This window comes from Dendrobates tinctorius, unplaced genomic scaffold (assembly GCF_039654945.1).
Source record: "Dendrobates tinctorius isolate UK_male_01 unplaced genomic scaffold, ASM3965494v1 ptg000011l, whole genome shotgun sequence".
Classification (NCBI taxonomy): domain Eukaryota; kingdom Metazoa; phylum Chordata; class Amphibia; order Anura; family Dendrobatidae; genus Dendrobates; species Dendrobates tinctorius.
The window spans coordinates 36,837,063-36,853,796 of NW_027361679.1; positions in this window are offsets into that span (position 1 = coordinate 36,837,063).

The following is a 16,734-nucleotide window of genomic DNA, read 5'->3' on the forward strand; positions in this document are numbered from 1 at the left end:
TTTGACTTTGACAAGTATTTGGATGACATGGAGCAGGCAAAGCGTTGCCGCAAGGAAAAAGATTTCACTCCGTCTCCTATAGCAAGCAGATTGACCATATTTCAGCAAAATGTTTCACTTGCTCTCAAAGAAATAAAAAAATTCAACTGTTCATCAAAACTGACATGTGCATGAGGCAATTCCTTTATACCCGGAAATTGTTAGAGATGTTGCCCATGTGGTTACGGCTTTGCCTCCAACCCAAGTTAGTGTAGAGAGGTTGTTTTCTAGCCTTAAATTTATTAGGTCAGATTTGAGGTCATCTATGAAGGAGGATCTGATGGAGGCAATTCTATTTCTTAGAACAAATTCTTAGACTGCACAAATGTTATTTGGCATGTTTTTGTTGAAAACTGGTTTTTGCCACTTACATAGTTTATTACATAGTGTTATATATATACAGTATATATATTGTGGTGTAGTAACCACTGTGTCCGCTAGGGGGCGCTGTGTGGATGTCCCAGGAGAAAGGATGAATGGCAGAATACTGAATGGTCATTATGTATCTCAAGGTAGGTGGCCTTGAGATGAAAGCTTGCTTATGTGCTGATCAGCAGAGGCACTGCTGAGCTGTTGTTACACTGTGTCAGCGAGAGCTATCTACAAATCCACCCAGGAGTGTGTTTAAGAGTGTCATAATAAAGTATATGTGTATGAATGCTTGAAGGACCTGTGATGAGGTCATAGCCATGTGACCCGCTGGGCGTGGCTACGGACCATATAAGGTAACCAGAGTAGGTCACATGAGAGAGAGCGCATGGATCTGATTGGGTCATGTGGAAGGTCCCGGCAGGCCTAGGTGGAAAAAGGTGTGCTACCTTCCTGAAGACCACGTGCTGAGGCTGCTGACCCGGGGAGGCCTATGTATATTGGCTGTATATGAGGAGGGATAAGCCTCCTGTGTTTTGCTGAGGCTCCTGAGCTAAAGGCTATTCCTTGTGTTATGTGCTGCTTTATGGGTTATGAAGCAATAAACCCTGTGAACTTTTAAAGGAACGTGCCTCCTGGTTGTCTCCCATCGCACCTAAGCGAGTAGAATACCTACAATTGGTGACAGACTGCGGGCAGCGGTTCCAAGAAGCACATGTTGCCGTACTGGCGCTCTGAGCCAGGAGAGCAGACGGTCTGGAAAATCGTGAGTAATACTGACCGAGGTCAGAGAAAGTGACTGTATTGAGATTTGTGGGATACCTCTGAGGAGAAGAGGCGTCCGGGAACCTGTGTGGCTTTCACCAGCAGGTAACAGACAGGAGTCTGTGTTGCACTGACCGGGGTCAGTGATAAAGACTGTGTACCTAGAGGGTTCAGTGAGCAAGGTCCTGGAGGGTCAGTGTTGGGAGATTCTAGGAGAAGAATCGTTTCCCTGGAGCACGTGGTATGACCTTGGACCTGGTGAGGCGTGAGTGTTGGGCCGTCTCAGGTGGAGACGGATGTCCTGAAGAGCACCCGCTAAGCCCCTGGACCTGGTGAGGCCGGTGTGTTGGGAAACCCTGGGAGGAGGGTCGGCTCCCTGAATAGCACCCGATGCGCCCTGTGTGTTGGACGGTCTCAGGCGGAGACGGTACGTCCTGAATAGCACACAGACAGGACACGTGAGTTTTTTGTGTGGTGTGTTTTTTTTCTCTTTTTCCTCTTTTCCTCTGCAAAACCTGAAGGTGATTGCTGTGGCTCAGTGGGGTCACGAAGGGGACAAGCGGCTTCCGGTAACTCGGCGGGGTTACGAAGAGGACACCAGTTGCTGTGTGTGTACAGCAACCTGTGGTGACGGTGATTTGAGACAGTTGGAGCTGTGGCAGCGCCAGAAGGAACTGGTGTGGTGTTGTGCTTAAAGGGCTAGTACCAGCCCAAAAGACATAAACTGTACTGTGTGAACTGTGGCATAAGAAGTTCTGCAGAACGGTCATGGGGAAATCCCAAAAGGGGGCGGTGGCCCAAATCGGGGTGGTAGCCCAAGAGGGGGTGGAGTCCCAAAAGGGGGCAGTGACCCAAATTGGAGTGGTAACCCAAAAGGGGGTGGTGATCCAAATTGGGGTGGAGTCCCAAAAGGGGCGGTGACCCAAATTGGCGTGGTAACCCCAAAAGGGGTGGAGTCCCAGGAGGGGGCGGCGACCCAAATTGGGGTGGTTCAGGAAATGGCAGCACTGGTTGCCTCAGTGGGTATGTCTGGGGAACCACAGTGTGTGTGTATAAGTTTTGAGGAGTGCGGCATGTATTTTCCTGATAACGATGGGCCACAGGTGTGTACCGTGATGCTGCATCGGGAAGGAGTCCCTGGTAGGCTGGACTCAAAGAGTCAGGTGACTCTGACAGGAACTCCTCTCATTTTATCTCTGACCGAGAAAAACGTCAGGGTTCGCTGCGACCATGGGGTCATTGTGAATTATACGGTGGTCAGAGTTATGATTGAGATGACAAAGGGGAAGTGTCAAGGTGGTAGTATGCCCCCAAACTTAGTGCTTACCTTTGAGAGGGGTCGAGACTTTGTCGTGTTTGATGACGTATGGTCGGACGATGAAGACGTTTCACTGTGGGGCCAGCGGACACTGAGACGGTGATGCCTCCTGACATGGACAGGTCAGAGGTAGAACTGACCGGAAGAAGTACATCTGGCCAACTTATGGAACTGACGTCTCGTGACATGACGGATGGTGGGCTGGGAGATGAGACTGACGGGACTAACCCAGTGGTACCCTTTGACAATATAATTAAAGAGGTAGTGGTGCGACACGTGCTGGCCAAAAGAGAACAAGATCAGGAGATACAGTTAATAAAAGAGACAATGAAGGAACATCTCGAACGGGAAAGAGTCCTAAGGCAAGCAGCTGAACACAGAGTGGATGAGCTGGAGAAGGAAGTCTCTGAGCTCAGAGGTCACCTGTCAGCGTGTCAAACTATGAACAAAGCTATAGTGAAGGATATGGAGGTGCTCAGAGAGGCGCAAGAGAAGCATCAACAGGAGATTATCCGGTGAGAGGATGAGCGTCGCTACCTGGCAGAGGAGCGGGATAAGGTTCTCCAAGAACTCAGAGGAGTAGTAAAAGGTCTTCTGCGGGAGAAGAGCTGGGACGAAGATGTACAGTGGCCGTACCCAAGTGATAAGGCAGAACTGCCAAAGCCCATCTTGGAAAAGGGTCCTGAAGACTGTAAATCTCAGGAAGATGGTGAGCCAAGAGCTGCACAAGACAGTCACCCGGTCGTGGCAGATATCTTGAGGGAAGTGTCCGTGGTAAACCCAAAGCCGTCTGTCCAGGATGAGAGCAAGTCCACGACCTTCAAGTGCATGGTGGAGGTACCCGAAGACGTGCGAGAAGCATGTGCCAGCGAGGGTGTGCATGAGACCTTTAAAAAGGTAGTAAAGGCCTATAGTGTGAACTGGGCAGGCACCAGAGACAGACCAGTTGGTGATACTGGCAGAAATGGAAGACAGAGAGAAGGGTGGCTGTCCTGAAGGAGATGCACCTACAATGTCTCTGCACGAAACAGATGCTCGTGGTGCGTAATATGAAAGCCGCTCGACGTCTGGAGCTTGCGAAGGAAGCTCAAAGTCGACTGGGCTTTATGGAAGACATAATTCCGTTCCCCAGAAATCTGGTGGGGAAAGTCGTTGGCAGACTTGGAAAGGTGATGCAGGAGATGGTGCATGGATCTGGTGTGAAGAGAGTGAGGATCCCACCTGCTGGTGAAATCCAAGTCGCTGTTGAAGATGACATGGTTCCTGTCATTGTGGTTGGTTCGGTGGAAAGCATTGGGAACCTCCGCATGCTCCTGGAATATTGTGTAGCGTACCTGAAGGAGACAGAGCAGCTAAGACAGGACCAACTGCAAATTAATAAGCAGATACAGAATGTCAGGTGGCATCCACCTCCAACCCAAGGTGTAAGGGCCCGAAGGGATCCTCTAAAGAATGAAAGGACAGGTAGTCGAAGACAAGAACGTCGAGAGTCCGCAAGTGGCAGTTCTAATCTTAGTTGCATAGGCACGAGACCCGGTGGTGGACGTAGCGACAGAGGGTCAGACTCAGGCCAGCCAGATAGCCCAACTGGACGTGGGACTCATGACCGTACGAACCGGGAGAGCCTGCCAGTGAGAGAAAGGTCGGGTGATGGAGCGCACTGCAGACAGGTGGAGACTAAAGAGTGTCTGGTCACGCTGACGGACTTTGACGGGAAGGCCAATGGCCAAGGCCGAGATACTGACCGCTGGGGGTGGGGGAGGCCTAACGTAAATATGATGCAGTATGACTACCGAAACAGACGGAGATGGTCCTCTCGACTTGTAGGGCAAGGTGACATGGGTGCCCGGTCTCGAGATCCCTTGGTGATGTTGGGTGTTCAACCCCACAAGTTTGAACAGAGGGGGGTGGTATGTGGTGTAGTAACCACTGTGTCCGCTAGGGGGCGCTGTGTGGATGTCCCAGGAGAAAGGATGAATGGCAGAATACTGAATGGTCGTTATGTACCTCAAGGTAGGTGGCCTTGAGATGAAGGCTTGCTTATGTGCTGATCAGCAGAGGCACTGCTGAGCTGTTGTTACACTGTGTCAGCGAGAGCTATCTACAAATCCACCCAGGGGTGTGTGTAAGAGTGTCATAATAAAGTATATGTGTATGAATGCTTGAAGGACCTGTGATGAGGTCATAGCCATGTGACCCGCTGGGCTTGGCTACGGACCATATAAGGTAACTAGAGTAGGTCACATGAGAGAGAGCGCATGGATCTGATTGGGTCATGTGGAAGGTCCCGGCAGGCCTAGGTGGAAGAAGGTGTGCTACCTTCCTGAAGACCACGTGCTGAGGCTGCTGACCCGGGGAGGCCTATGTATATTGGCTGTATGTGAGGAGGGATAAGTCTCCTGTGTTTTGCTGAGGCTCCAGGACTGAGCCTGAAATAATGGACACTTATGCTTGCTTTCCCTGAGCTAAAGGCTATTCCTTGTGTTATGTGCTGCTTTATGGGTTATGAAGCAATAAACCCTGTGAACTTTTAAAGGAACGTGCCTCCTGGTTGTCTCCCGTTGCACCTAAGCGAGCTGAATCCCTACAATATATATATATATATATATATATATACTGTATATATATATATATTTATACACATACAAAATATATATATATATGTAATCGATATTACATAGTGTATTACATATTTACAATTTATTAGTTTTTTTGTGTTCTAAAGTTGTATTCCAATAAATATATATTATGTTCTATCTAAATATCTTTATTATTGTATCATAAAAATGATTAAATGTCTGATGTTCACATTGTACTACAATAAATTTTTCACTTAAATATAAGCAATATATGTGGGAGTCGGAGTCGGTGTAAGGGAAATTGAGGAGTCGGAGTCGCAGGTTTGGCTTACTGACTCCACAGCCCTACGGACTACTCCCCCTAAAATCCCACATCATCCTGTCAGCCAGAGCCACTGGACTACTACCACTAATATCCCACATCATCCCATCAGCCTGGGGTCAGAACCAGAGCACTGAGTGGAACGGTCCTAACTTCCATACCGGGGATCCCTTTAAGAGAGGCCTGGCGTCAGAACCAGAGCGCTGAGAGAATTTGCCCTGACTTCCATACCAATGATCCCTTTAATAGAAGCCTGGGGTGAGAATCAGAGCGCTGAGGGATTTACCCTGACTTCCATACCGGAGATCCCTTTAAGAGAGGCCTGGGGTCAGTACCAAAGCGCAGAGTGGATTTGCCCTAACTTCCATACCGGAGATCCTTTTAAGTGGGGCCTGGTGTCTGTACCAAAGCGCATAGTGGATTTGCCCTCACTTCCATACCAATGATCCCTTTAAGAGGGACCTTGGGTCAGAACCAGAGCGCTGAGTGGATTTGCCCTGACTTGCATACCAATGATCCCTTTAATAGAACCCTGGGGTCAGAATCAAAGCACTGAGGGATTTGCCCTAACTTCCATGCAGGAGATCCCTTTAACCCCTTTCTGACATCAGACGTACTATCCCGTCCATGGGACCCGGACCCCTATGCCCATGGACGGGATAGTACGTCTAGCGCGATCAGCGGCGCCGACGTGGTGAGCGCCGCTGATCGCGGCTGCGTGTTAGCTGATTAACACAGCTGACACCCGGCACAATGTGTCAGGGGCGGTCACGGACCGCCCCCGACACGTTAACCGCTTGCACACCGCGATCAAACACGTTCGCGGTGTACCGGGGGTTAAAGGGAAGCATCGGCAGGGAGGGGGCTCCCTCCGTGCTTCCCTGAGCACCCCACGGCAGCGCAATGTGCAGCGCTGCTGCAGGGGGCTCTATCCCTGCAGGCCCCCGAATCCAAAAAGGCAACGGGGACCTTCGGGGGTCTGCAGGGAGCTGGCTTCCTCAGTGCCTGCAAAGCGTAGGCACGAGGAAGCCTGCTGCACTGCCTGTGACAGATCGCTGATCTGTCACAGGACAGTGATGTCCCACCTGGGACAATGTAATAAAGTTAAAAAAAAAAAAAAAAGTGTTAAAATAATTTTTAAAAAATCGCTAAATAAATTAGAGAAAAAAATATTCCCCAATAAATTCATTTTTTGGAAATAAAAAAAAAACAATAAAGGTACACATATTTGGTATCGCCGCGTCCGTAACCACCTGCCCTATAAAACTGTCCCATTAGTTAACCCTTTAGCGAACCCCTTAAAAATAAAAACAAAGCAAAAAATAATGATTTATTATCATACTGCCGAACAAATAGTGCAATAACGCGCGATCAAAAAGACGCATATAAATATCCATGGTACCGCTGAAAATGTTATCTTGTCCTGCAAAAAACGAGCCGCCACACAGCATCATCAGAGAAAAAGTAAAAAAGTTACAGCTCGCAGAATAAAGCGATGCAAAAATAATTATTTTTTATATAAAATTGTTTTTATTGCATAAAAGCGCTAAAATATAAAAAAGACATAAATAAGGTATCGCTATAACCGTACTGACCCGAAGAATAAAACCGCTTTATCAATTTTACCGCACGTGGAACGGTGTTAACGCACCCCCAAAAGAAATTCATGAAACGCTGGTTTTTGTTCATTCTGCGTCCCAAAAATCGGAATAAAAAGTGATCAAAAAATGTCACGCGCCCGAAAATGATACCAATAAAAACATCAACTTGTCCCGCAAAAAATAAGACCTCACATAACTCAGTGGGTCAAAATACGAAAAAATTATAGCTCTCAATATGTGGTGATGCAAAAACTATTTTTACAATAAAAAGCGTCTTTTAGCGTGTGACAGCTGCCAAAAATAAAAACCGCTATAAATAGTAAATCAAACCCCCCCGTTATCACCCCCTTAGTTAGGGAAAAATAATAAAATTAAAAGAAAATGTATTTATTTCCATTTTCCCATTAAGGTTAGGGCTAGGGTTAGGGCTGAGCCAGGGTTAGGGGTGTGTTGGGGTTAGGGTTGGAGTTAGAATTGGGGGGTTTCCACTGTTTGGGCACATCAGGTGCTCTCCAAACGCAACATGGCGTCTGATCTCAATTCCAGCCAATTCTGCGTTGAAAAAGTCAAATGGTGCTCCTTCCCTTCCAAGCTCTGCCATGCGCCCAAACAGTGTTTTACCCCCACATATGGGGTATCAGCCTACTCAGGACAAATTGCAAAACAACTTTTGGGGTCCTATTTCTCCTGTTACCCTTAGGAAAATAAAAAATTGGTGGCAAAAATATAATTTTTGTGGGAAAAAAATACGATTTTTTTATTTTCACGCCCGGGCATTATAAACTTCTGTGAAGCCCTTGGGGGTTCAAAATACTCACCACACATCTAGATAAGTTCCTTAGGGGGTCTAGTTTCCAAAATGGTGTCATTTGTGGGGGGGTTTTCACTGTTTAGGTACATTAGGGGCTCTCCAAAGGCAACATGACACCCGCAGACCATTCCATCAAAGTCTGCATTCCAAAGCATCACCACTTCCCTTCCGAGCCCCGATGTGGGCCCATACAGTAGTTTTCTCCCACATATGGGGTATCAGGGTACTCAAGACAAATTGGACAACAACTTTTGGGGTACATTTTTTCTCCTGGTACCCTTGGGAAAATAAAAAAATTGGGGACTAAATGATCATGTTTGTGGAAAAAATACGATTTTTTTATTTTCACGCCTGGGCATTATAAACTTCTGTGAAGCCCTTGGGGGTTCAAAGTGCTCACCACACATCTAGATAAGTTCCTTAGGGGGTCTAGTTTCCAAAATGGTGTCACTTGTGGGGGGATTCCACTGTTTAGGTACATCAGGGGCTTTCCAAACGCGACATGGTGTCCGATCTCAATTCCAGCCAAAAAAGTCAAATGGCGCTGCTTCCCTTCCAAGCTCTGCCATGCGCCCAAATAGTGGTTTACCCCCACATATGTGGTATCAGCGTACTCAGGACAAATTGCACAATAACTTTTAAGGTCCTGTTACCCTTGGGAAAGTAAGAATTGAGGGTGAAAAGATCATTTTTGTGGAAAAAATATGATTTTATAATTGTACGGCTGTACGTTATAATCTTCTGTGAAGCCCTTGGGGGTTCAAAGTTCTCACCAAACATCTAGATAAGTTCCTTGGGGGGTCTAGTTTCCAAAATGGTGTCATTTGTGGGGGGTTTCCACTGTTTTGGTACATCAGGGGCTTTCCAAACGTGACATGGTGTCCGATCTCAATTCCAGCCAAAAATGTCAAATGGCGCTGCTTCCCTTCCGAGCTCTGCCATGCGCCCAAATAGTCGTTTACACCCACATATGGGGTATCAGCGTACTCAGGACAAATTGCACAATAACTTTTAGGGTCCTGTTACCCTTGGGAAAGTAAGAATTGAGGGTGAAAAGATAATTTTTGTGGAAAAAATATGATTTTATAATTGTACGGCTGTACGTTATAAACTTCTGTGAAGCCCTTGGGGGTTCAAAGTTCTCACCACATATCTAGATAAGTTCCTTGGGGGGTCTAGTTTCCAAAATGGGGTCACTTGTGGGGGGTTTCCACTGTTTAGGTACATAGGTACATCAGGGGCTCTCCAAACGTGACATGGCGTCCGATCAGAATTCCAGCCAATTTTGCATTGAAAAAGTCAAACGGCGCTCCTTCCCTTCTGAGTTCTGCCATGCGCCGAAACAGTGGTTCCCCCCCACATATCAGGTATCAGCTTACTCAGGACAAATTGCACAATAACTTTTCCAGTCCAATTTCTCCTTTTACCCTTGGTAAAATAAAAAAAATTGAACCTGAAATATTTTTTTTGTGAAAAAAAGTTAAATGTTCATTTTTTTTTTTTAAATATTCAAAAAATTCCTGTGAAGCACCTGAAGGGTTAATAAACTTCTTGAATGTGGTTTTGAGCACCTTGAGGGGTGCAGTTTTTAGAATGGTGTCACTTTTGGGTATTTTCTATCATATAGACCCCTCAAAGTGGCTTCAAATGTGATGTGGTCCATAAAAATAAAATGGTGTTGTAAAAATGAGAAATCGCTGGCCAACTTTTAACCCTTATAACTTCCTAAAAAAAATTTTGGTTTCAAAATTGTGCTGATGTAAAGTAAACATGTGGTAAATGTTATTTATTAAGTTTTTTGTGTGCCGTATCTGTGATTTAAGGGCATAAAAATTCAAAGTTGGAAAATTGCAAAATTTCCAAAATTTTCGCCAAATTTCCAAAATTTTCGCCAAATTTCCATTTTTTTCACAAATAAACCTAAGTTGTATGAATTAAATTTTACCACTAGCATGAAGTACAAGATGTCTCGAGAAAACAATGTCAGAATCACCAGGATCCATGGAAGTGTTTCAGAGTTATTACCTCATAAAGGGACAGTGGTCAGAATTGTAAAAATTGGCCCGGTCATGAACGTGCAAACCACCCTTGGGGGTAAAGGGGTTAAGAGAGCCTGGGGTCAGTACCAAAGCACAGAGTGGATTTGCCCTAACTTACATGCCAATGATCCCTTTAAGAAACCCTGGGGTCAGAACCACAGAGCTGAGTGGAACGTTCCTAACTTCCATATTGGGGATCCCTTTAAGAGAGGCCTGGGGTCAAAATGAAAGCGCTGGATGGATTTGCTCCGACTTCCATACCAATGATCCCTTTAAGAGGGAAGATGTGCCTATAGGATGGAGGATGTGTGATGTGTATATGGGCACGGGAGGGAGATTCATTTCTGTCATGTGCTCTCTGCTCCTTTTTGGGGGGCAGACAATGGCTGGAAGCTTAAGTTCCCAGGGATGCTAGATTTCTCCCACCATGTCAGTGTCTGCTGAGGTGTTGTCAAGTGGGAAAACTTGCTCATAGCAATCAATCACAGCTCAGCTTCTTTTAACCAGCTCTGTTGAAATGAGAGATGTTTAGTGATTGGTTGCAAGGAAAACTGTTGCTCATAGCAACCTATCCCTAACTTCTGGTACCTTCCCCTCTGCCTTCAAACATGCCACCATAACACCCATCCTCAAAAAAATCAAACCTTGACCCAACTATGCCCAGCTATCGCCCCATATCACTGCCCCCGTTTGCTTCCAAACTCCTTGAACAGCATGTCCATGCTCAACTTTCCTCCCACCTCTCATCTATCTCCCTCCTTGACATCCTGCAATCTGGCTTCCGCCCCCACCACTCCACTGAAACTGCCCTGACCAAAATTACTAATGACTTACAGCCAAAGCTAACAGACAGTTCTCCATCTTCCTCCTTCTTGACCTGTCCTCTGCCTTTGACACAGTTGACCACTGCCTACTGCTACAGATTCTTTCTTCCCTTGGCATCAAAGACCTTGCCCTGTCCTGGATTTCCCCATACCTTTCTGACCGCACATTCAGCATTTCCCACTCCCACACTACCTCCTCTTTCCGCCCCCTCTTTGTTGGAGTCCTCTAAGGCTCTGTCCTGGGGCCCCTACTTTTTTCCATCTATACTCTTGGCCTAGCACAACTCATAAAGTCCCATGGCTTCCAGTACCACCTGTATGCAGATGACACTCAGATCTACCTCTCTGGCCCAGATGTCACCTTTCTGCTGTCCAGAATCCCGGCGTGTCTATCAGCCATATCCTCCTTTTTCACCTCTCGCTTCCTAAAACTCAACGTAGACAAAACTGAACTCATTATCTTTCCTCCATCTCACGTATCTTCCCTACCCAATCTATCTATTATGGTAAATGGCATCACGCTCTCTCCCGCACCTGAAATGCGCTGCCCCGAAGTAACTCTCGACTCTGCCCTGTCCTTCAAACCACACGTCCAATCTCTTGCCACCTCCTGTCGCCTCCAACTCAAAAATATTTCCCGAATCCGTCCCTCAGCCCTCAATCTACTAAAACTCTTGTACATGCCCTCATCATCTCCTGCCTTGACTACTGCAACACTCTCCTCTGTGGCCTCCCTGCTAACTCTCTTGCACCACTCCAGTCTGTCCTCAATTCTGCTGCCCAACTAATCCACCTCTCTCCTCGCTACTCCCCTGTCTCCCCCTCTGCAAATCCCTCCATTGGCTCCCAATTCCACAACGAATCCAGTTCATACTACTAACACTGACCTACAAAGCCATCCACAAGCTTTCCCCTTCCTATATCTCTGAACTAATCTCCCAATATCTTCCCTCACGTAATCTTCGATCCTCCAAAGACCTCCTACTCTCCTCCACACTTATTCGTTCCTCACACAGCCGCCTCCAAGATTTCTCCCGAATATCCCCTATCCTCTGGAATGCCATGCCTCAACACGTCCGATTATCCACCACCCTCGGATCCTTCAAACGGAACCTGAAAACCCATCTTTTCAGGAAAGCTTACAGCCTGCAATGACCATTCTGCCGCCTCACCACCGCCTGAGCTGCCGCCTCATCACCACCAGAGCTGCTGCACCCCCGACCTTCTGTCTCTTCCCCACTATCCCGTAGATTGTAAGTCCGCAAGGACAGGGTCCTCTCATTCTCTGTACCAGTCTGTCATCGTAAATTTGTTTATTGTTAACGATATCTATAACTTTGTATGTAACCCCCCTTCTCATGTACAGCACCATGGAATTAATGGCGCTATATAAATAAATAATGATAATAATAAATAGCAACCAATCACAGCTCAGCTTCTTTTGAACAGCTCTGGTGAAATGAAAGATGCTTCGTGATTGGTTGGTGATACACACATACATACATTCAGTTTTATATATATAGATTGGGCGACTCTGAACTCAGCGATAGCAAATATCTGTATGTTTGTTTTTTTATTGTTTTATTTTGAATGGGGCGAAAAGGGGGGTGATTTGAACTTTTTTTATATTTTTAAAACATTTTTTTTTACTTTTGGCGTGCTTCAATAGTCTCCATGGGAGACTAGAAGCTGCCATAACGCCATCGGTTCTGCTACATACCGGCGATGATCAGATCGCCTCTATGTAACAGTATTGCTGACTTGCTATGAGCACCGTCCATATCAATCCTGCACTGACAACCATCGAAGTCTCCTGGAGACCTCTGGTTGTCATACCAACCCACCGGTGACCGCGATCACGAGACGGGGTTCATCGGTGGGCAGATTTCTGGCCTGATGGCCGGAAGCGCGTGTTAAATGCCGCTGTCAGATCGCGATTCCACCCACAGCTATTGCGGACACATGTCAGCTATTCAAAACAGCCGACATGTCCCGGGAAAGATGTAGGCTCACTACTGGAGACCACATCAAAGGGAGGGAAGTGACCTGCGCTGTACTTAGTATGGCAGAGGTCGCAAAGGGGTTAAACTTTTTTTATATTTTAGTGATTAAAAAAATATATGAAAAATTGTTGTTCATGGCGCCATTTTCTAATTGGTAATTTTTTATTTTTACAATGATAAATGGAGGATGAGGGCTTGTTTTCTGCATGGTGACCTGATATTTTTATTGATACTCTTTGGGATCCTTTTTTGTTGTATTTTTCTGCTTTACGTGCAGCAATTGAAAAACAGCAATTTGGGTCTTTCAATTTTTTTTCTTTTTATGGTATTAAAAATGCATGTTAAATTAATTGTATATATTCATAGATCAGACTATTATGAACACAGCAATACCAAATGTGTTTATTTTTTAACTAGGAATAGAGGGTAATTCAAACTTTAATTTTTTAATCATTTTTATTTTGTTTTGTAGTCCCCTTAGGGAACTTGAATATGTGATTGCTTGAGCGATTGTTCTATCTATTGCAGTACTATTAGGAATAACAGCCTGCTGCTGTTATTTCCTGATAGTACCAACCTTGCAACAAAAGGGGCCTTTGGTAGACCACTGGCTGCCATGGAAATGCATTGACACCCTGGATTTATGTCATAGAGTGCGTTGGGCATCATAACTGCAAGATGCTATCTCTAAACTTAAAAGGAACCTGTCACCTGATTCATGCTGCCCAAATTGTGTGCAGTGTGAATCAGAGCCTAGCTGCATGATTTAACCAGGTATATTTTTCTATGAATTTTAATCTTTATATCCATAAACCAGATAGTCATGCCTCACAAAGTAATCAATAAATAACATTTACCATATGTCTACCATACATCTGTATTTTGTTTCAAATGTAATTTTATTTTGTTTAGGATGTTAGAAGGGTTAAAAGTTTAGCAGCAATTCATTTTTTTTTTTCAAGAAATTCACTAAACCTGTTTTTTTTTAGGACCTATTCAGTTTCAAAGTGACTTTGAAGGGCCTATATATAGGACCCCCTCCTCAAAGTGATAACATTTTAACCCCTCTTTGACATTAGATGTACTATTCCGTTCATGTGACCTGTGCTTTACTTCCCATGGATGAAATAGTACGTCATTAGCGATCAGCTGCGTACAAGGGGGGTGTGCGGACGATCGCAGCCTGGTGTCAACTGATTTTCACAGCTGACACCCGGCACCAAGTGCCAGGAGCGGTCACGGAACACTCCCGGCACCTTAACCCCCGGAATATTGGGATCAAACACGATCGCAGCATTTCAGGAGCAGGCAGAAGCTTGACAGCCCCTCTGCCTTTGGATCGGAGACCCCGTGGCATGACGTGGGGTCCCGATCGCTCCCATGTTAACCCGTTGTCGTCATGTCCAGGTTACCAGAGCTGAGAAATTTCCTGTCATGCGCAGGGTATGTCAGGAAGTCTCTCAGGTCAGTCTGTCCAGAGTGCAGTGCTTACAGCTTCTGTAGCATGCAGATGCTGCTTCTGCATGCTATAGAATCGATCAGCCTGCAAAAAATGAGTGTCCCATAGTGGGACTAAGGGCTCATACCTATTTGCGAGAAAAAAACGGTCCGATCTCCGGACCGAAAAAATGGACAAGTGTCATGCGAGTGTAATGCGATTTCTGTGCGACTTTTCCACGGAACATCCGTATGACATGCGAATGCAATCCGTATGACATGCGATTTTAACATGAGCTTTTACATACAGCAGTTCTCTCTTTGTAAAAACTCATGTTAAAATAGCATTGTAAAACACAACTGTACACATCTTTATATTTCATACAGAGATAGATAATAGCCGTTAATTCATTTGTCAGCTTCTTAAAAATCATTGCAGAAGCTGACAGGATAGGAGACATGGTTTACATACAGTAAACCATTGCAGAACAGTTAGATTTATATATGTCAGTGACTAATAGTGTTAGTAGTATATGTGTGTAAAATTTGAGAGCTATAGGTATTTAATTAAAGGATGTATTCACGGGAAAAACTGGCGTGGGCTCCCGCGCAATTATTTACGCTAGAGAGGGAAAGCCAGTGACAGATATTAATAGCCTAGGAAGGGACCATGGTTATTGCCCCCCTGGCTGAAAACATCTGCCACCAACCACCCCAGATGCACCAATTCTGGTACTTAGCCTCTCTTTCTTCCAATTTCCCTGAAGCGGTAGCATATGGGGTAATGGGATAATGTCACCTTTGTATTATAAGGTGACATTAAATGGAATCTGTCACCCCATTTTCGGCCTATGAGCTGCGGCCACCGCCATCAAGGCGCCATTCTGTAATGCTGTAGATAAGCCCCCGATGTAACATGAAAGATAAGAAAAACGAGTTAGATTATACTAACCCGGGGATCCGGTCCGGTCCGATGGGTTTCGCGGTCCGGCACCTCCCATCTTCTAGAGATGACGTCCTCCTTCTTACTTCTGCCGTGGCTCCTGCACAGGCATACTTTCTCTGCCCTGTTGAGGGCAGAGTAAAGTACTGCAGTGCGCAGGCGCCGGACCTCTTTGACCTTTCCCAGCGCCTGCGCACTGCAGTACTTAACTCTGCCCTCAACAGGGCAGATAAAGTACGCCTGCGCAGTAGCCGCAGCAGAAGTAAGAAGGAGGACGTCACCTCTAGAAGATGGGAGGCGCCGGGCCGGACAGCGACACCCTCCGCACCCGCCCCCGCCCCCCCCGGTGAGTATACTCTAACTTGTTTTTCTTATCTTTCAGGTTATATCAGGGGCTTATCTACAGCATTACAGAATGCTGTAGATAAGCCCCTCATGGCGGAGGCTGCAGCTCATAGGCCGAAAATGGGGTGACAGATTCCCTTTAAGCCTGGCTGAGTAATGGAGAGGTGTCAATAAGACACCTATCCATTGCTAATCCTGAAATTTGTAAAGGGTTAAATAAACACACACGCAGAATAAAGTTTTTTAATGAAATAAAAGACCACACAGTTTTGCCATCTTTATTCTTCTGCTAATCCAAACGAAGCCCACGATCTCCTGTAAAAAAAACCCAATATACTATACCTGTCCGGCGTAAGTCAGTCCCACGGCATAAATCCATATCTGGGGGTTAGATAGTTTACAACTGGGAGTGGTGCTAATGCGACCGCCCCAGCTGTAAACCATGGAGAAATGAATGAGAAGCTGCCTGCGCAGCCTCCCAGCCTGACCCACGGTGAACTCTGCAGTGTGGGAAAGTGTCAGTTCATTTTCCCACACTGCCGAGTTCATGGCAGGTCAGGCTGTGAGTCTGCGCGGCATCAGTGACTAGCGGTGACGTCACTGATGCTGCACAGACTCACAGCTTGACCCCTGGTGAACTCGGCAACATGGGAAAATGAACTGTCATTTTCCCACGCTCAAGAGTTCAGCTCTGGTCAGGCTGGGAGGCTGCTCTGATGTCACTGATGCTGACGCTGGAGGCTTCTCAGTCATTCTTCAGTGGTTTAGCCCCCAGATATGGATTTACGCCGTGGGACTGACTGAAAAAATATAAAAGTTATAGCTGTCAGAATAAAGTGATGCAAAAACAATTATTTTTTCTTTAAAATAGTTTTTATTATATAAAAGCGGCAAAACATAAAAAACTATATAAATGAGGTTTCGCTGTAATCGTACTAACCCGAAGAATAAAACCGCCTGTCAATTTTACCACGGAATGGTGTAAACGCACCCCCCAAAAGAAATTCATGAATTGCTGGTTTTTGCTCACTCTGTCTCCCAAAAATTGAAATAGAAAGCTATCAAAAAATGTGCCCGAAAATTCTACCAATAAAAACGTCATCTGGTAGCGCAAAAATCAAGACCTCACATGACTCTGTGGGTCAAAATATGGAAAATTATAGCTCTGAAAATGTGGTGATGCAAAAACTATTTTTTGCAATAAAGAGCATCTGCTTTTTTGATAACTTTCAGCCTCCTGCTTGCTGGCCTAGCATGGTCAGCGAAGATACAGTGCAATAATCGTTTGATGCGTCATTTTTACCCTTATGGATTACCCTCTTGGCTTAATTAGCCCTTG